The 21,122-nt window shown below is 35.7% G+C and overlaps 4 long non-coding RNA genes across 4 annotated transcripts; all 4 read right to left on the bottom strand.

The window, feature by feature from the left end:
* Positions 1 to 4,142: 4,142 nt before the first annotated feature.
* LOC311067179 lies at positions 4,143 to 7,993 on the bottom strand. Its single transcript, XR_014603189.1, has 2 exons — positions 7,525 to 7,993; positions 4,143 to 5,851 (listed from the first exon to the last, which is right to left on the bottom strand). It is a non-coding gene; the product is annotated as an uncharacterized lncRNA (long non-coding RNA).
* A 790-nt stretch (positions 7,994 to 8,783) lies between these two features.
* Positions 8,784 to 15,724, bottom strand: LOC311066982. The gene is made up of 2 exons (XR_014603154.1): positions 15,124 to 15,724; positions 8,784 to 9,411 (listed from the first exon to the last, which is right to left on the bottom strand). It is a non-coding gene; the product is annotated as an uncharacterized lncRNA (long non-coding RNA).
* LOC311066983 lies at positions 13,102 to 15,102 on the bottom strand. Its single transcript, XR_014603155.1, has 2 exons — positions 14,733 to 15,102; positions 13,102 to 13,325 (listed from the first exon to the last, which is right to left on the bottom strand). It is a non-coding gene; the product is annotated as an uncharacterized lncRNA (long non-coding RNA).
* A 2,869-nt stretch (positions 15,725 to 18,593) lies between the features above and the next one.
* On the bottom strand, positions 18,594 to 20,123 carry LOC311067654. The gene is made up of 3 exons (XR_014603254.1): positions 20,087 to 20,123; positions 19,015 to 19,089; positions 18,594 to 18,924 (listed from the first exon to the last, which is right to left on the bottom strand). It is a non-coding gene; the product is annotated as an uncharacterized lncRNA (long non-coding RNA).
* Between the last annotated feature and the right edge of the window lie 999 nt (positions 20,124 to 21,122).

The following is a 21,122-nucleotide window of genomic DNA, read 5'->3' as shown; positions in this document are numbered from 1 at the left end:
ATGAGTTAGATTGAACATGAGATTAGAAGAAGCCCAACACAATTTACAGTGTTGTGCAAGTTGTGCAAAATATTGTATGTCAGGACAACTAGGACAAGTGACTTTAAGCTTTACTAAAAAACAAAACAATTAAATAAACAGATTTTTACATGAATGACTCAAATTAGACACCTGAAATGAACACGTTGCTAACATTTTTCTAACTGTCGATCACCGTTCAATAGGCCTGATTCAAAAATCTCTACAACAGAGGTGATATGAGATTAAACCATACTTACAACACTCTTCGCTTGTCTCTGCACTCAGATTTCAGTTTTTCTTCTATAGCAGCTGGTCTGAAAAACAACAAATATTAATATGAAAAAAAGAGAGATTATATATACATACATTCAGCAATAAGGTTGTCAAGCTTGAACAACTATAAACACAAATCATCAACACACACTACCATAATTGGCTGGTCAATTCAAGACAAAGTAACTTTGGTCATCATAACATGTTTTTCCCCCAAACTTTTCAAAGATCATTTACATCAGGGTTCACCAATCTCGGTCCTGGAGGGCCGCTGTCCTGCAGAGTTTAGCTCCAACCCCAATTAAACACACCTGAACCAGCTAATCAAGGTCTCACTAGGCATACTAGAAACTTTCAAACAGGTGTGTTGGAGCTGGTTGGAGCTAAACTCTGCAGGGACAGCGGCCCTCCAGGACCGAGATTGGTGAACCCTGATTTACATCATAATGAAGCCAAATTGTTCAGGAAAACAGAAATAAATACACAGCTTCATTTTGCAAATAAAAATAATGTTAATGCAATGTTCTCAATATATATGCTGCCACTTGGAAATATTATAAGGAAACATGGAATTAGTTTCCATTGTTATGCTGATGACACTCAAATATATATTTCATCACGGCCGGATGAAAACGCTAAATTATCCAAATTGACAGAGTGTGTTAAAGATATAAAAGATTGGATGACGCGTAATTTTCTATTATTAAATCCAGACAAGACAGAGGTAATACTTATCGGTTCAAAAAACCGCCCAGAGAACCTCTCACAATACAACTTTGACATCGTAGGATGTCCTGTTACTTTATCCTCTACAGTAAAAGACCTGGGTGTTATACTCGATTGTAACCTGTCTTTTGAAAATCATATTTCGTATGTTACAAAAACAGCCTTTTTCCACCTTAGAAACATTGCTAAGCTACGTAATATGCTATCAGTTTCTGATGCAGAAAAGTTAGTTCATGCATTCATGACCTCGAGACTAGATTACTGTAATGCTTTATTAGCCGGTTGTCCTGCATCCTCAATAAACAAGCTACAGTTAGTCCAAAATGCAGCCGCTAGAGTTCTTACTAGATCAAGAAAATATGATCATATAACACCGATTTTATCATCACTACATTGGCTACCTATAAAGTTCCGTATTAATTACAGGGTATTGCTACTGACTTATAAAGCCCTAAACGGCTTAGCTCCAGTCTATTTAACGGATCTTCTATCGCCCTATAATCCATCACGCTCTTTAAGATCAATAAATTCAAGGCTTTTGGTCATACCTAGGATATCCAGATCAACCAAAGGAGGGAGAGCATTTTCACATTTGGCTCCAAAACTCTGGAATAGCCTTCCTGATACTGTTCGTTGCTCGGACTCACTCTCCCAGTTTAAAACTAGATTAAAGACGCATCTTTTCAGCCAGGCATTCATATAATATTGTTAATCTCACAGTTTCAAACTACAATCCGGCCTCTAGTTCATAAATGCCAGAGGAGAACTGGCCCCCGACTGAGCCTGGGTTCTCCCAAGGTTTTTTTTTTCTCCATTAGGTCACCTGATGGAGTTTTAGGACACCATTAGGCCGCTTGATGGAGTTTTTTCGGTTCCTTGCCACTGTTGCCTTTGGCTTGCTCAGTTGGGGATATTTTGGGGATATTTAATTTTATTCTATCAATCAATAAATTCCACTAGAAACAAACTTTGTTGTATTATTTTATTTTAATACTGTGAAGCTGCTTTGATACAATCTGTATTGTGAAAAGCGCTATACAAATATACTTGATTTGATACTTGATTTGAATGTTGTACATGTTATAATGACTAATTATGTTTTTTGAGGATGCATTGGACAATGTTTTATAGTTGTTTTAAGACAGACAAATGTCTCCACATAGATTTTAAAAAGATTTATTAAGATTAAAAAACTCAACATAAACTTTTTATTTATTAACAGCAACTAAAACTTACCAGTAACTTCTGAGGGCAGATCTTTATCTCTTCGAGTCTTGAATGTAGATGAACTGAAAAAGATATTCAGGTCCGAATCTTCAAGATTGTGTAACCCTGTAGGCATTTTTGAGGAAAAGTTGTTATTCCTGAATAAGGATCCACCGTATACCATTGAAATAAGGGTCCCATTTTCTTGTAATTGTTATCGAAACAATAGGTGCATTATTCACAGCCGAAACACTACAGGTGGATAGGTGTAATGGACAACAGCCTTTTAAGTAGCCTTTTACAAGTAGCCTACAAATAAGTAAAAGTGAACAACATTAATTTTAGGTATGCTTATTGCAATGCTTAATAATAGTTGACAAATGTTTCTAATACATTATAAGTTGGTACTGCATTGTAAAGGTATTTTTTATATTAAAATGATATATACATAAATATTTAAAATATATTGCAGTAGGAGGTGTTTATAAAGTTAATATATTTTAAACGCACTAAAAGCTTAATCATTTTGCTATGTTCTTACACAAAGTACTCATAAAACTTATTTTAAGTAAGAGGAACATTAAGAGAAATAATTCAGTTGTACAGTTAAATGATGGAACATTCTGCAAAGTTATGACCCTTTTACATCTGATGATGGGGCCTCATCCACATCCACCAACTTCTGTATTTTAGTAAAAGAGCTTGCCAAGAGTGGAGGAAAGGAGAGATGCTTAGTTAAATATATTTTCCACATTCATAAATGAGGTGTCTCACACCCATAATGTATTTGCCGTGCATCCCCAATCACTCGAGCGTATGTGTAATGGTTAAGTAAGGACAAAATGTGTGTCATTCCACTTCCCAACAATGTTGAAAGAGACTAAAATTCTTGGGGAGCTTACAGACATCAACGCCAAACCGACCATCAGTCCTACAGTATACGCATGAATACTGTCAGCGACTTTTTGTTTGCAGTAGCCCCGCTTTTTCTCCATTAAACAATACCAATGAAATGTTCTTTTTTAAACACTTGTGACAATGCTAACACAGTGTGAGTGAACTTCATTTTTTTGCTTAATTTAGACAGTATTATCTTGTCTGTTGCAATATGGGTGATGCTATCTGTTAAATCATAATGTAGCACTGCACCAACTTTAAACCACTTGCTTTTCAGCATAACACACATTTTTTGTGCACCTGTACTTTTGAAGTGTGCATTTAATGTTTTGTTTAATGTCATTTTGTGTGTAAGACGTATCATATTTTTTTTGTAAAACTGATTAAACATTACAGAACAGCTGCAATAACTGCTATCTGTGTACTTTACACGCATCACAAAATTTCATAAATGGGGTTAAGGGCATTTTCATAGTAATACTATTGAACACTATCTAAAAGAATGTCCTGACTAGAGTGAATAACTTCACTTCATAATTAGACTAAAATCTAACTTAAAATACACTCAAACTTAATATTACAGTTTTTATTTTAAAATGTTATTTTAAAGTATGCTTTCAGTCTATGTTACAATGACAATTTTGAGCATACAATTTTAAATATATCAAAAATTATGTTAATTTTTTTCCAAATAAGTACACTTTAGAAAGTACACATAACTTTCACTTCAAGTATATTTTAGTATAATATATTTCTAAAAAGTGTAATATAGTTTAATTATTTCAAAGTGTGTTAAAAGTGTTAGCATGAAAGCGTGATGCCAGTATACATTTTATATATTTACAAAAAGTACAATTTGTGTAAGTACATTTTCAACATACTATCGGAAATATAAATATACTTGAAATACAATCAAGTACATTTTTTTTTTCACTTGGGTGGTCTTGCAAAGATTATTGTAATGATCTGTCTATCACTAATAGAACTGTCTTTGTAAGCTGAAGTAAAACTTAACAGTGTTTGTCTTTATGAAATAAAATTTTATTTAAACAAAAGATAAAATACTGGTTACACAAGGATATTTGTAGCAAATCATCAAAAAGTTACAGGTTATAAAACTTCAGCTTATCCAATCTCAACAGGGCAGTGCTGTATGAGTGAATATTACACAGGCTAATTACCTTGTAAGCAGTTCAAGCAATAGAAGTAAAAAATAACTTGTTCTCATCCGAGGTTTCTCAAGTTATAATAATACAGCAGAGCAATTTAAGCAAAAATAATTTCAGTTGAAAACTGAGCTAGAAGAGAACTAATTTCTCCCCAGGGATGCAAACAACATCAAAATCAAAAATGCAACGAACAACAGTCAAAAATGCAGTCATATTTATATGGAACTGGGTTACATTGTTCCTATGCAATTTCTTGGTTTTTTTCCAGAGGAAATAAATCTTGCCACATCAACCTCAGTCGAGTGGGTTTTTGGTGACAACATTGTTTCCCATATATGGGCTGGGTTCCTGGATCAGTCCAAAGGAATTGTGAAATGGCTAGACTTTGGAATCGACTTATTAAATTACCTGAAAATAGAGTAGCAAAAAAAGTTTTTCTGTGGAGTAAGAATAAGTCCCCCTGGGCTGCAGAGCTCCAGACTGTTTTTGCTGATGTACAACTACAGTACGTATTCTGTAATTATTTGCCCTGTAGCGTCAATAACATCAGATCCATTTTGATGTCAAATTTTAAACATAAATGGCTGATTGGGATTATGGCTAAGCCAAAGCTAAGGACTTACTTACAAATTAAAGATGTATATGAAACAGAGTTGTATGTAAAGGCAAATTTGACAAGGAACCAACGATCTTTGGTGGCTCAGCTGCGAACTGGCATCCTTCCCCTGGCCTTAGGTTCACTCAAACTCCTGAAGAGGACAGACTCTGTAGACTGTGTGAGTTAGGAGAGGTTGAAAATGAAACTCATTTTGTGTTATATTGCCCACGGTACGATGATTTTAGAAATGTATTATTTGGTGAATTGTTTGTTAAAAAGCCTGAAATGTTCTGGATTAGTGATGACGACAAGATGAAATGGTTGTTTAATTTGAATGTGTTTAAATTGGCTACTTTTGTTTGTAAAGCCTGGATGAGGCGGCAGGCTTGTTTATTCAAATAAGTTCATGTATGTTGTGCCTACTGTCTGACAACTGGTCTTTTGTTGGTGGTATTGGTGTCTTACAAGCCCATTAGGGCTGGGCATACAGTAGTATGCAAGACACAATAATAAAAACTATTCATTCATTCATTCATTCATATTCATTCATTCATATATGGGCATTCTTGCGTCCTTTCCGTCCTCTGCGCTTTGGGCTTCTGTGTAGGTGTGTGCGTGCGTATGTATCTGGAAGTGTGTTTGTAGGTCCAACATGCCTATCAAAATTCAAATAGTTTACTACAGTATTCAAAAAATGTTCATGTTCCCTCACCATCTATAGCTTTCTGGTGTCCTACCATGATATTTCTTACACTTATGGTCTATAATATGGTCCATATTTATAGTTATTGTCAATGGCATTGCTAATTTTTGTAACTGCGATGATAGCAAGAATGATATAGATGACAGTGATCAACCAGATGAGGAGGCCAAAAGCAACACTGACATGGTTAAGGATGCGAGACATTCTGGAGTTTCTGCTTGCAATTGGTTGGTGTCCAAACATGTTAGCATCCCGAGTCTGTGAAAGTAAATTACAATAATATTACAAATATTGGTATAAAACCTTTCTTAAGTGACATGTATAAAATTAAATCAAAGGTCTTCACAGGTCAGAATATAAACACAATAAGAAAACACAAAATGCTACTCTATAAACTAAGAAGAAAATGAGAAATAACATATTATTATATACTTGATTTATAGTAGCTGAAAAGTTTTTAAACATCAGTGCTTGGAGTGCATTAGGCTATATTTGCAGTTTTGCAATATTTACACATATACACAATATTTGCGGAAAGTGTCCGAATTCACGTCTCCGGTTTCAGCTCCTCCCCTCCTGCACGCGACAACTCTCGCCCGATCGGTTACATCCACCCACAGCCGATTTCGAACACACCTTAAATTTTAATAAAACTGACTAGGTTTTTTATTTATTTTTTAACTAGCAGTTTATACTATTTTAAAGCACGTGGTCTATATTATTTAATTCTGTATTATTAATTTTTAAACATTATAGAGGCTTCCTTTTCATCAACCGCAGCTAAGCATGGCGCTTCTCGTCTGTGTGACTGACTTAAAACTGTTTGTGCTACAAACTAGTGTGCTTAGTAGGCTACGTTAATAAATTAAAATAATATTGAAAGAAATACCTGTTTACAACGTCAATCACCATAATAAACTGTTTTTGCACAGCTAAAATAGCCTAACTGAGAAAATAATTAACACCTAAAGCCTTGAACATTCACAATTATAATGGCTCTTAAGTTAAGAATAAGGAGAATACAGGCCTAAAGTATTGGAGAAAACAAGCGATAGCAGTGTGATAGCTAGATGACTTCTGTAATTTAAACTTCCGTAATGCATAGTTTATTATTTTGTTATGTTTTTTACTCAAAAGAGAGAAAGGATCTACTGTAAATTGACAGCAATTCACAAAGTTGTTTTTGAACGATGAACTCCTAAAAATAAGAGTTTTTTATCGACACCAATGGTTCAGTGAAGAACCTTTAACATCCATGGAATCTTTCCATTGCACTAAAGGTTCTTTATAGTGAAAAAGTTTCTTTAGATTTTTTAAATGTTCTTCAAACTAATAAAAATGTGTTATTTTAAGAACTATTCACTAAAATATATTCTTTGGGGAACCAAAAGTGGTTCTTATATGGCATCACTGCGAAAACACCCTTTTGTAACCTTTATTTTTTAGCGAGCCACACCCTTTCTTTAAAAACGAAAGTTACTGGAAGCCACAAAACAGCAAACTCAAATAGCAAACTCTTTTTGATTTAAATTCAACCTTGATCCATGACATTAAATAGGCCTAATCATTAAAAATGCAGGCTGTAAACAATAAAGACTTTCTGAAGATTTAAGTAATTCTTTACATATTTAAACTCTGAAATATGAACCATGGTTAATATAGTACAACTATGACCTCATTATTTTGACTGTCTCTATTGTCTGTTTCAGTTCCACATTACTTCATACTGACATGAATCATGACCCTGACGTCTTGTTTAGCCCTTAATTTAAAGTAATTTTAACGGTGCTCTATAAACAATTTCAAAACAATATTTATGCCCTATATTATTTTAAAAATAAAGGTTAAATTATTTATTCATTTTGAAGAGTAGGCCAATCATTTGTAAATGTGCTAAGCGAGGTGAAACAGGTGTATGAACCAATACTTACTGTGATGGAGTAAACAAGAGCAGCCGATCCCAGAGGTAAGCAGCAGCACAGCAGGGTAAAGATGGAATAGCACAGGTAATCTGGCTCTGGATTGGTCAGTGGAGTGAAGGACACATTAACTGGAGGCTGCACAGTGACCACAGTCTGCCCTGGATGTGGCCCTTGCATGTACTGGCCAGATGCTGCCGGAGCTCCATAATGCTGCGCAGGTTGACCTGAAGTGCTGGAATAACTCTCAGAGGGAGGGAATCCAATGGAGTATTGTGGAGGGTCCTGCTGAACTGGAAGTAAAGACTGCCCTACTTCCATTGGAGACTTTTTGGGATCCATGTTTCTCTTTGATATTTTTCCTGCAGCCCTGAAGGAATAAGAAAGATCTGTACGTCTGTCTCTGGTGTGTGGTCAGGTGAAGATTGATCTGTTATGTGTATCAAGTTCTTCGTCTGGTTACTGGTAGCTGGGTTGTGTTGTACTGTAAGGGGAGGAGTGAGAGAATTTTGGCACAGATTTCCTGTTTACTTGAATTTTCTAGTTTGACTGCAAACATAACTTGGTGGAATCAACATGTAGCTTCATGAGTTCAGGAAAATGAAATACCAGGAGACATATGATTTAATGATTCCTGAGCATGTTTTTATAAATTCTTTTTTAAATCTTCCTTCTCTTGTTTCTGGTTCCTCCTGTCAGGTTCCTGTTCATACAATTTTTACTTATGTTGAAGTTGGTTGATCACTGGGAACTAACAATCTTTGTGCTATTTTTGGTTGTTTGCTTGTCTGACGAAATTCACCTCTCATAAATTCTCAGGAAGGTGTAGTTGTTAAACTGTCTGACACATCACTTCCTGCACAAATGTGGTGAAACGTGTTTTGCACATCTTGGTTTATAGAGTTATAGACAAACTCTTCTGCTAAAATGTAATAACTGAAGTCATATTTTCATTTATTATTTTATCCTCACATTGTTAAATTCAATGGGGGTTTCTAAAAAGATCTTTCATCTTGAAGACACATTAAACACATGCAGTATATGTGGGTAGTACAATCTGATGAACAGCGTCCTCTCCTGTGACCTTTCCCCATTCGTTCTCAATTACCCCCCACCGATCCCACACTTTCAAACTCAATGGGCTCAGGGAGGCAAAAGAGACGCCGCAATCCGCTGTAACTTTAACCCCTGGTGTCGCTGTCAAACAGTGTCACTTTAGAAAATGTACATTTTTGTACGTTTGGATAGATGGTGAAACTTACAATATGGACGTATTTACAAAAGTTTAATGTAAACATTAGGTATTTACAGCAACAACAACAAAAAAGTAAAATAAATCAAAATAAATACATTTTAGATCCCTTAACCCTACCCCCAAACATAACCATTTTATAGAGGATATAAAAATAATATGAAATGTAATGGACAGAAATGTGTAAGTAAAATTAAAATTTTAGTAACATTATAAAATTAAAAAATATATATTTTGAGCCGCTAATCCCACTCTTACTTCTAAATCTACCCATAACAGTTTCTTAAAAAATATGCACAGTAATAAAGAAAAACATAACAGACAAGTGTATAAAAACTGTTTTTCATGATCAAATTTAATTGGCCAATCAAAGCTTACATTGTTTTAAACATACCATAATCGGCTTATGTTTTAATGATTCATTGAGCAAATAACATTTCAAATGGAGAGAACCAAATCTATTTGTAATCTGCATCCAAACATGACAGCTCTAAAAGTTGTTATTCTTAAAAAAAAATAACCTGGTAGACAATCACAAATACAGTGACAACAAGCCCAATAGCAAGGGCGACATGATTCAGGGTGCATGCCGTTTTGGAGTTCTTCTCTGCTAATGCTTGTTGTCCTGAGATGTTGGCATCTCGAGCCTGTGAAAACAATAGTAAAACATAATGTTAACCTCTTTTCTCATTCTGAATTTCTTTGAGCCAATGGCACAGGGGGGAATTCTCAAATGAGGGAGCAAACTCCACTTTGTGGATGGGTTTTCTTATAGTTCAACAAACTGTATAAAGTTTCCTCTCAAAGGTGAAACACTATCTACTTTAACAAGCAAACAAAATTATGTTTATTTATTAAAACCAAGTCACAACAACATGATGTCATCAAATGTATACATTTTAAACATTTAATTTTTTTATTGGTAATAATGTAATTTAATGTTAATGTCGATGCAAATCCTAAAGGTTGCCAGAAACCTTTCATTTAACTGATCTGAGTGCTCAAAAAATTGGTTTGCTTATGGATCTTCATCCTAAGTTGTAATGTAGCCCAACCAAGTGGTTGGGACTAGAGGTCTGCACTCCCGATGCAAAACAGTGCGGCGCAGGACAAATTTTGAAAGGTCATTGCGGGCGCGGGCGGGATGATGGAGGTGCACTTGCGGGTGCGGGCGGGAGGGATGATACGCTGCACTCCCGCAAATTAAATATGAGTGTAAAGTAAAATATATAAATGGTTAAAGTATAGCGTACATAATTTGTAGTTGTGAGGGAGATTCTGTCATTTTCATTTAGACATGCTGGTAGCGACCTGCTGAGTTTTTATTTTTATTATTATTATTAAATGGTAGGCCCAGGCTATTTTCAGTTTAACACCTGCACTGAGGCTAAAAGCCCAAATAGTTTTTTAGTCTCAATGTTTTACGAATGTTCATGGCTAGCCTATAATGTGACCAGAACATTATCTAGCCTAATATATAAATATATATATTAGATAGATAATAATATTAGCCTACCTAATCGAACAGATTTTATATTTTTGTTTTTGGTTACTGTAAGCCTACTATTGTGAATATTATGCTGTTCGTAATATGGGACCGTTTCGTGTTTTGTGATCACATTTTAAATGTTTAAATGGCCTGTGATATAGTCTATAGTCTAGGCTAGATAAGAATGATCCGTTTATCAAATGTTCCTATGTGTAGGCCATGCCTAAGGCTGTTTTTATGTTACACGATAATTAAGCCTATTGGAAATTGGGCCAATTAATGTTTATCTTTGTTGGCGTTAGTTACTGAGGCCAATTTAATGTTTTGTATGGTTGAACATATGCAGGCTTACCAATAAATATGTTACCAAGTATTGGTAAGGAATTATGTGCGCACACATGTTTTTTACAAGACCTTTCGTGAGACAGAAAGTGAACCTGCCTGCCGTATTGCGGGCATTTGCGGGCGGGAGCGGGACATAATATCACAGATGCGGGCGGGAGCGGGACTAAAAATGACAAATCTTTGCGGGAGCGGTACTGAACACTGCGGGAGCGGGCGGGAGCGGGACTGATCATTGTGTCCCGCGCAGGTCTCTATAGTTGTGACAGGCATGATTTAGGAGATTTCACTTAAAGGCATTGTTCACCCAGAAATTGTAATTATCCACTAATTTACTCACCCTCAAGCCATCCATGTAGCCTATATGACTTTCTCCTTTCAGTCAAACATAATCAGTCATACTAAAAAATATCCAGGATTTTCCAAGCTTTATGATGGGAGTGCGCGGTACCATTTTTGAAGCCCCAAAAAGTGCATCCATCCATCATAAAAGTAATCCATATGGCTTCAGGAGGTTAATAAAGGCATTCTGAAGCCAATCACAACACACTGGGCCAGCTAAACAATCACAGCACATTTTGTATTTCGGAAGGAAGGGGTTCATCGAAATCGGCGTGTTTGAGCCAGACTGGGGAGAGAGGGGCTGTAATAATGTAAAATATGTGGAAAATAATGTGTTTTTGAACAATCAAGCATGAAAACATATTCTAGTACACGTACACCCCAAAAACTAAATCAAGACTTCGTAACCACCTGGAGCCGTACGGATTACTTTTATGATGGAGATTCAGATTGTGTTTGGCTGAAAGAAGAAAGTCATTTCATTTGCACCTATGGCTTGTGGGTAAGTAAATTATGGGATAATTTTCAGTTTTGGGTGAACTAAAACTTTAAGGAAGGAGATTAAACTAAGGTAAGTGATACAATAGCCTATTCAATTATTAAGCCATTTAGTTGCAATCAATTGAATGGATCAAGACTGGTTTCATGTGTTTCTGCCCTTCAAAAACTTCATACACTTCATAAAGTTAATTTAACAAGTTTCCACTTGATTTATATTATTTATAGCTCTCCTGAATTCAGGTTTTTGGATTTGTATTATGCACATTGATAACCAAGTTAATCATTTAGCAGACACTTTAATCCAAATAGAGTAGAATAGAATAGTAAGTGTTAGTATTAATGGGTTAAGTGTTGACAAAAAAAGTCAAGAAAAGTAGTTTCTTGAAAATGGCAGGTCATTCAAGTTAAGCTTAAATATTTAAGTTTAGCTGATGCAGTCATCCAAAATCGCAGTTGTTAGAGAACTACATCTGTGTTGAAAAAGATTGGCTTGTACGTTTTTCACATATTAACATAGGCATGTTTAATGTAAAGCAAATTAATTTGACTTTCCAGTAGCCTACTACATGTGTGATGGCAATGTTGCCTTATCTAACCCCGTTCTTTTGCTTTTGCAGAGTAAGAGAACTGTGGACAGAAGATTATTAGTATAGGAAAAAAAAGTCTCATCTCTCAAATTCTGTCCATTTGTTCACGAAATTCCAACAACAATATGCCGTTTTTACAGCCTTTAATGTGGCGTGACAGATTGCTGTATAGGCGCCTCAGTTGAAGTGGCAGCGCAGAGCGCAAGTGAATTCGATTATCTCTTCCTCTTTAATGCTGTAAAAACCTTTGAAATAACTGAAATCATTTGCCGAAGTGATATGGAAAGGACTCAAAACCTGCCTGTTTAACCCAGGTCACTAATGAAATCCTAGCCTGGGAAAACCCAGACAAACTTCCGGCAAATTTAGATTTGCTCTGCAAGTAGTCTGACAAAGAGCCGATTTCTAATCCGTCCAAATCGAGGCACCAATCAGAAACGTTGAGGCGGGCTTTACACGATGACGATCGCTTTGATTGGTTTTAGGTCTATCCAATTGCGCCCAGAGGCATTTGAGCGACGTCCGTTGGTGAAGCACCAACTTTTAAATGCATTATTATATTCAAATTGCAAACACATGAGGACATGAAAGACCCACTGGCAGATGAACGTGCTACTACATTTCTCTCCGAAATTAAATTAGATTTAATAGAGGATTTTAACTGTGACAAGATGATTGACAGGGCAGTTTAAGTGACAGGATGCACGCGACAGATCCGTCCGATAAAGATGACGAAGTAGTATGTCCCAAAGCTTGCCTACTTTTTTGCTACACATTCAAAAGTAAATACCTTTTCTTCACAAAAAGAGTACATACTTTTATGGCGTAGTGTAACTTAGGTGAATTGGGACGCAGCATATGGCTTTACACGATGACGATCGCTCTGATTGGTTTTAGGTCTATCCAATTGCGCCCAGAGGCATTTGAGCGACGTCCGTTGGTGACGCCCCTTTGAAATGAGTTATTAATGAAGCTTTGCCAGACCATAACTCAGTTACTACTGAGAATGGTCTGGTTTTAACCAGGCTAAAGAAATCCTGTTGATGTAAGAAAAAGGGAAAAAAGACTAACACTCATGAATATGTAATTATTATTTTATATTATTAAAATCTGTGAACAGAAAATAAGAAAATACATAAATTAAAAACATAAAACTCATTTAGAAAAGTTATTTAATTTAATAAGATGAAGATTGGTCCAATTAGACGAGTGGGAAGTTAGCCCCGCCTTAATGGGAGGAGCCAGGAGGACACAGAAGATGCCACACTCCTTGCGAAAGAGAGAAGCGTCTGGCGCGATCCTAAAAAGAAGAGAAGAAAAAATAGAATTAGAACGAACAAACTAACAGTTGTATCAGAGAATTGACAGAGAGACTTTAAAATAAAAGTTGAATTTCATCAGTCAATGATTACGGGTGAATGTGTGATTGATTACGCGAATGCTACAGGGAAAATACAGGCCTAAAGTTGGAGTTTTGCCTTTCTGAAAACTTCATAATTGAAAAATTGAGCTCTCTTGGTAAGTGAAATTACCAAATTCTCTATTACTGAGGTTCTTTTTTGTATAAATGTTTGACAAATGGTGTTCAAATATTAAATGCTGATGTGTTATATGCAGTTGTATGAGAGTTAATCTTCTGTTTTAAAATGGGAAGAATATTGCGTGAATGTGTTAAATAACAAATGTTTCAGAGTTAAATACAGCCTAATTTAACTCTGGCCTAAGCGCGTCATTTGAAAATTGCTCTTAGCACATCTATGTAAATTCACTGTGTTGAAGTTAGATGAAAATGAAGTAAAAAATGTTGAATGTTGTTTGTATGCAGATTAACTGCTGTAAGGATGTATATTTTTTTAAAAAGGAATGTCTAATTGTATTTTTGGCCTCGTCTTTTGCAAGGTTGGGTCTTTTCTTTTTTCCCATTTTCTTTTTTTTATATCATAAGTAACCTGCTCTGTCTAGTCTGTCGGTCTCTTTGCTTCACGATTTTTCTGTGCGTGAGAAAAGGATGTGGGGCGTGAGAGCGTGTGAAAAGTGTCAATCACGTGAGTCTCACACCGGTTTGAGAGTTGGCAGCTCTGACTGTGTTGCTCAGAACTCAATTGCGGAAGAAGGATCTTGTGCAAGCAGCATTGAACTAGAACTGAGATTTAGTGAAATCCTAATTCATATTGAGACTGTTATTGTGAGCAGTAAAATTGATTAGTGATTTTATTGTCCCTACTGTTTTCCCTACTGTTATTTTCTACTTTCAAATTTTACTGTATTTTATTTTATTTCATTTAATTATTTGGTTTTATTTATTTTCTTCTGGAGAACAAGAGTAAAAAGGGTATTTCAAAGGGTTATCATTTGGAAGAATTGTATTCAAATTTAAAATTATTCTCTACATTAAATAAGCCAATTAGAAACAATTTGAATAAATAGGTACAAATAAATTTACACATATTAATAGAGAAAGGGTCAATTAACTTTATTAGCTTGAATCTAAGTAGGTCACTAAAAAGAGAGAAACATACAAACTAAATAGGAAATATAAATCTATATAAATAAGCGTTACAAGAAGGTAACATTTTAATTGGTTTGAAACAAGTCTTTATTGCCATACTGGTCATTATTTTCCTTTGTGTTATGTGGTGATGATGTTTTGAATTTGATTGCTTTATTTTACTTTTTTTAATTTATCATTTTCCTAAATACACCTTACCTGTTTCTAACGCAGCCAGTGTTGTAATTTCCTTCTCCCCTTGTTGACGCCGTCTCTTGAGCGAGTCTAATCTTCTGGTCACTGGTCCAAATCTAGAAACGGTGCGCTCCCCTCACGCTCATTTCCGTATTTCACTGTTTGAGAGTGAGGGTTGCACTCTTGCCGTGACGCGCATTACACCTGGAACTACTTTAGCAAGGTACGTACACCCCCTTACTAACATGTAAACATGGTAAAGACATGCCTAATATATTTTGACTTCTCTATCACATGAACATCATTTTTTGTGGATTTTTGTATGTGTTGTAATCTTTGATTATGCTTATATAAAGACTCAAGTAATTAAATAAATAGTTCATAATTAAAGGAAATAACATGGACTAATACTTACAGACCAGGAGTAAACTAGTGCAGCGAAGCCCAGAGGTAAGCAGCAGCACAGCATGGTAAAGATGGAATAACACAGGTAATCTGGCACTGGATTGGCCAGTGGAGCGGCGGTCACAAAAACTGTAGGCTGCATGGCGACCACAGATTGCCCTGGATATGGCCCTTGGGCATAGGGGCCCTGGTGCACTGGCTGGCTTGGAAAGGATGGAGGGTATCCAGCAGGATTGTCATGGTATTCTGGTGGTGGTGTTTTAGGCTGCAGCATTCCTGATTTCTCAGATGAATTCCAGGCACTTTGGGGTTGATTGCTGGGATCCATTTTTCTGATTATTGGCTTTTGATTTTAATTCCTTCGCCTTGTGCTCTGCAGAGACATATGTATTGCTGTACTCCGGTTCAGACTCATATACCTCGGCGATGAACAGCAGCAGCAAATGGGTGGAGAGTTGTAGGTTATTGGCTGTAGGGGAGTGTCAAGAACTTTGGCACTGTTCCCATCATACTGTGTGACCGCAGGATCCATGGTCTCACAATGACCCTGATGAGAGACATAAAATATGAGGAGGATCAGCTGGATTATTTCATCACAACTGAGCATATTTTTTGGACCTAGTGACAGTGAATCTGTCAGTAGTCCGTCTAGATTCAAAACAGGGTTATAAACTCAACCTTCCACTGTTTTAGAAGAAAAAGCACTTTTAATAAATTGAGAAACACCTTTTAAATGAATAAAACACTTAAAATAAAAAGCGTTGAAAAACCTTATGAATAAAACGCAAATTTACCTGAACATTTTTTTGTTTTATACAAAATGTATATTTTACAAATAATTTTGTACACTAAAATTGCTAGAAAAAAATCTAAGCCATGTGTCTAACCAAGTTGTGTTCTAAATTTAAAGTTGATATCACAAAATTTAAATCTACAAAAATGATTTAAATCAACTTTCAAGGTTGAGGCAATAATCGATTTCATAATTGTTTTCACTGGATGAATTTTGATTGTTTAAAGTGTTTGTTCACCCAAAAATTTAAATTCTGTCATTAATTACTCACCCTCATGTCGTTCCAAACCCGTAAGACCTTCGTTCATCTTTGGAACACACATTGATATTTTTGATGAAATCCGAGAGCTTTCTGAACCAGCCATAGGCAGCAACGTCATTGCAACTTTCAAGGCCCAGAAAGGTAGTAAAGACATCGTTAAAATAGTCCATGTGACTACTGTGGTAGCCACCAAATCTGAACGGTAACAACTGTGACCACGACAGAAGCCACTGAACATAGACACACTGTGGCATTCCCCTTGCGACAGTGTCTAAACATTAGTATATCAATTTTCAGTTGTCCAATGCAGTCGCCATGTGTTTGAGTTTACCACAGTGAACGTAAACCTAACTTTTCAAAATCAAACAGATTTAAACACTTTAAAATATTAATCGTATACACTGTAAAAATAAAAGGTGCCTGGAGGAACCTTTTGGGGTTCTTCACTTCACACCAGCGGAACCGTCTGTAGATCCTCTAGGCACCATTTAAAAAGGGGTGGTTCTCTGAGGAACCACACAGGTTTCCTGAGGAACTCTTATATAAGGCACTGTGTGGAACCACTTTGGGTGCCTCCAGGAACCAAATTTCATTTTTTTAAATATTTAATTTCATGTTGTTTCTATGGTTACCTTTGACTTCTATTATAATAAACAAATTGAACCAAATACAAAATTGTTTATTACATATTTTATATTCATTTTTATACATACACTTCCATTACCATGGGAAAAAAGCTAGTAATAGATTAATATCAATGAATACACACACAAAAAAATTGTATAATACACAAGTAACATGAATAATCAACCATATGTATACAATAGGCTACACAAAGAAAGGACATCTCAACAAAATGCATGGAAAACACATGTTCCATGTAATAAATCAATGTAATTTTATTTAAAATTTTGACTAATTAAAAATGTCCATCTTCACTTAATTTTAAAACGTGTTTCAGTCCGCTTAAGTCTGACGCCACTGTTTCCAAGTCCAAAAGCTCTATAAGATGCCAAAAACAAACAACAAACAGTGCTAATATACACTCATTGTGCTGTAATATTCCTGAAAATTATGATCTTAACCTTTATCTCTATTCCAAAATCTCAGATGGTTAGTTATTCAGCTATTTTGAATCATAAAATGTTGAAGTCTGGGATGCCGTGAGACTGGAGACTGTAATGTACACTATGGCTTTTGAAAAGCTTAAATGTGTGACTCGAATCAACAGTTCCCATAAATGGTTGTTGAGTATTCTCAATATCTAGAAACAAGATGGTAGTACAAGTAGAAGTAGAGGCTTTGACCCGGAAACAGTATTCCTTATGTCACAACAAGCAAAAAACATTTTCCATTTTAACAGAGTTAAGGTGCAGTAAAATTATCTGTTGTTCTGTGAATGTTCACTGGTGAATTCAGTCATTTCAATAAGAATCCACACGATCAGCAATTTTGTGTGGTGCTTCATACATTACATCGCTACACTGCTGACAATAGTCAATGGACCTTTTTGCCAGTGTAATTTCACAAAATTCACAAATGTGACGCACCTTTACTCGCTGCAACATAAAATGCAATCAATTATAAGATCTTCACAAGGGACATGTGAGGTACTTAAAGAGTTAGAAAAGTGAAAAGGTGCATCAGGTTCATTTTCTGTTTGTTTTTCCTCTTTTCTGGTGGATGGTCCAGGCACTTCAGTGATTTTCAGTGCCCGGTTGCATAAAGCACCTTAAGTGTAATTTTCCCTTAAGTTCGCCCTTATGTTTCCCTTAAACCTAAGGTTGTTGCAGAAAAAAACCCTTAAAGGACAAATCCAGTGAAAAATGAACCTAGGGGTAATTAACACATGGTTACCGAGTCGATCGTTCCCTGCGATGCGTTTTCATGAAAATCGAATGTATAGAGTTTTATCTTTAAAAACAGATTAGCTCATAACACTAGTAGTAAGATGGATCCTGTCTGTAAACGCGTAATGTACTGTCTTTATAAAGTATCTTCTTATTAAACTGTCTGTACACTTACAAAGTTCTCAATGCTTCGGTTTGCATGTAGGGACCCTCATTATGCTACCGTGTTAGTGTGAGGCTATTTTGAGCCTTGTTAGTGGTATTAACTAGCGATTTACTTTTACTTACTCTGTGCCCCATATACTAGTGTTATGAGCTAATCTGTTTTGAGTTTTCAGATGGTAGTGGGAGATGTTTTCCACGTGCATAAATCGGCTACCATTCAATAAATGTACAATTAGTGTGTATCGGATCTTCAGGTGATATTCTCAATTCATTCAGTTAAAGGACACTCTGAGGTAAAGTGACTGCAGACTTAGCAACGATTATATTTAATTGTACAGTACAGTCATAACATAACGTACAGACATTATCTTAATTCCATAATGTCCTTAAACATAACAATATTGCTGTGTCCATAAACTGAGAAAGTGCGCGTCCGGTGTGCGATACCTCGAGTTGTCCTAGACGCGACGCGGCATGTTAGTGTTTTGCGTATCTATGGCAACAACAGACTTTTATAACGTGAATCCAGGATCGCTGTTGTGAAACACTTAAATGTTTCCCTTACCTAAGAGAACCGTTTAAGAGATTATATGCAACACCCTTAAGTTATTCTCTTAGGTAAGGGGAAATCGCCCCTTAAGTATCATACTTAAGGGAAAAACTTAAGGTGCTTTATGCAACCGGGCACAGGTCTACAGGAGGATTTTTATTCTTGATCAAACTTACAGCTTATCGAGATCCCTGCAAAGTACAAAATTTACTGTTAGTAATGTTATTAAAGTGATAGTTGTGAAAATTAAATAATTTCCTCGGCCTTGTGACGTTCCAAACCTGTTTGACTTTCTGTCTGTGGAACCCAAAAGCAGATCTCAGGCATAATGCAGCCCCAGTCACCGATCGCTTTCACTGCATGAAACACAAGCAGAAAAAAATGGTGTAATTCATTCATGAAACCATTCTTATGTACACTTGTCTAGCTCAATTCAATGCAACAATTTATGTAAAAATGGTTAAGCTCCAAAAATGTCCCAGAAAAGATCCTAAAAATAATTAATGAGTTCACAACTCATGTGTTATGGGTTGTGTTGTAAGTCTTATGAAGCCATATAATAGCTTTTTCCTTTTTTTTTTTTTTTGTAGAAAAAGAACTTGAAGTTATAATTCAGGGTTCAAATGTCTTATATTCAAATTCATATGATTAAGGTATGGCCTATAAAAAATGCATAGCATTATTGGCTCCAAACCTGTGATATTATTTTTCTGAGTAACATGAATGAGATTTGAGAGCATGAGGGAAGATTTTCAGAGAATAACTGATTAAAAAACACAAGTACACAGTCAAACAATACAATTTCACATAGAGAAAGTTCATAGTAATAAAGTAGCCTACTTGCATGTGGTGCAGGTAACTTACTGTAATTCAATGTTGCCACTGAAATGTTCAGATTATTTTAGAAATTTAAGTTACTGGTTATTCTGGGAACAAAGCTGATTATTCACAACATAATATTTATTGACCAGTAAATGGCTTTAAAATTGTATTTGAGAGAATGAGGGCACCTGTTAAAGTTAGGCTAAACAAAAACAGACCAAACTATATTAACTTGCTTTTGTTATTCATAACAAACGCCAATGCTAAATTAGTTATCAGCAATTTGAAGACACTGTTGTACAGAATATGTTGAATTGAATGACTAAATCAATCTAAGACAATAAGTCAATAATTTCCATTTCTTCGTTAGTTAGCATCGCGGCTAAAACCTTCATACCAGATACTGTGCAATAAACGAGTGGTAAACACTGTAAAAACGTAGTAATGTATAATAAATTTAGCTTATATATGTGTGTTTGAATATATAGTAAGTAGACTCTGTATTTATATTTATTTGGCGAGTTTACAAACCTTGTAATGGAGAGACGAACAAACGGCGGAAGCTGCGGCAGGCTTTGATGTGGGGAGCCGTTACTTTCAAACAGGATGACGATCAGCTGAGCTTTGTTGCGCGCGAGCAGCGCGAGCATCACTGAAGCGACGACAGCAGTTTCGTGACACAATAAAACCTTTCTCCTCCGGGTTCTTCTTCTTCAAATAATAATTTATGAAGAAGTAGGTAAAATTATTATTTTATTACTATTATTTATTCAATAATAATTAATGAATTCTTATTATTAATATTATTATTATTTAGTGTTGTTTTTTAAGGTTTAAATTAATCAATAAAATAGGCCTATACTAAATAAATGTAAGCTACCCAGGTGAAAAAGACGTAGGCCACTGTTAAATGTATTAAAAATGCATTAAAGTAGGCTATATTTGTATTGTAGGCCTACTAGAAAACACTCAAGTACATTTTTTAATAGGACTTCTTTTTCACCTGGGTATGTATAGGCTACTGAATCAAACTTAAGTAGCCTATAATAATAATAATAGGATAATAATAATCTCATTCTGGCCTCACTGAACCATTGGGTTCCTCCAGATGCTGGCTTTAACATAAGAGATCTTCCAGGAACCACTTAAATGTTAAAAGATCTTCCAATAACCCTTTTATCGCATTACAGTTCCTCTATTTTCCCCCAAAGCACTTCGAGGTCTCATAGTAATGAAAAGGTGACTCCAGAACCTCTGAACTAAATATAAAGTGCTTAAAGGATCCCATAAGTTCCAGCAAGAACCTCAAAGATTGTCAATGCTCCTCCAGTAACTCTACTATAGGAGAAAGAGCTTTGAAGCACTTAAATTACATTTTGAAGTTCCTTGAGTATCCAACAGGATATTTGAGGCTCCTTTAGTTTTTACAGTGCAGTAAGGGCCTTGAGGATTTATGTGGAACGTTCTGCTGTCTTCAGGCAGACAGAGCAGCTTTTCATTTCTTTCGGTGGCCGCGTTAAAGGGCTAGCCATCTCGAAACAGACCCTGTCCAGATGGATAGTAGACG

The sequence above is a fragment of the Abramis brama genome (genome assembly GCF_963993115.1).
Source record: "Abramis brama genome assembly, chromosome: 17".
In the NCBI taxonomy this organism is placed as follows: domain Eukaryota; kingdom Metazoa; phylum Chordata; class Actinopteri; order Cypriniformes; family Leuciscidae; genus Abramis; species Abramis brama.
The sequence above is the reverse complement of the archived record's forward strand: the minus strand, read 5'-3'. Positions and strand labels throughout refer to the sequence as shown.